We start from the raw sequence: 562 nt of genomic DNA, 5'->3' as shown, positions 1-562 counted from the left end.
AGAATCAGACAACCTTTACTTTGGCGTCGCACTGTTAACGAGTATGGATATATATAGTGTTCCTCTTTTTGTGCTTTTTCCTGTACTCGGTTGGAATTTTGCCTATGTTTAGAATTGTGTATGGTCTGGTTTAACAGTGTGCATACCCGTGCCAATCGGCTCACCTGTTTATTTAATTATAACGGCCAGTCACGACTGTATTTGCATTGGCCGGCAGGTCACCATGTGGTCACCACACGGCAGTGCCACGGCACGCAACACAATGGTGACGCGCTTCCAAACATGGTGCGATAAAAGGGAAATTTATTTGGTAGCGACGAGCGGAGCGGGCCGGTGATGGATCGTTCTGCGCGCTGTCTGCCCTCAGGCCTCAGGGCCTGAGGAATAATGATTTATTTGCATCCTAATAGCAATTATTAGAAAACAACGTGGTTTCGTTAAAAACTGTAATCTTGGACTGATTTGCAGTTTTTGTTCTCAATGGTAGAACAACCATTTCCCTTGAGTAGCAGGCACTATGCGGGACCGGTGGCAGAGCGGCACAATGTTTTATCTCCCCCCC

Source organism: Frankliniella occidentalis, unplaced genomic scaffold, assembly GCF_000697945.3.
Source record: "Frankliniella occidentalis isolate FOCC.00 unplaced genomic scaffold, Focc_3.1 Scaffold153, whole genome shotgun sequence".
NCBI classification, from domain to species: domain Eukaryota; kingdom Metazoa; phylum Arthropoda; class Insecta; order Thysanoptera; family Thripidae; genus Frankliniella; species Frankliniella occidentalis.
The sequence above is the reverse complement of the archived record's forward strand: the minus strand, read 5'-3'. Positions refer to the sequence as shown.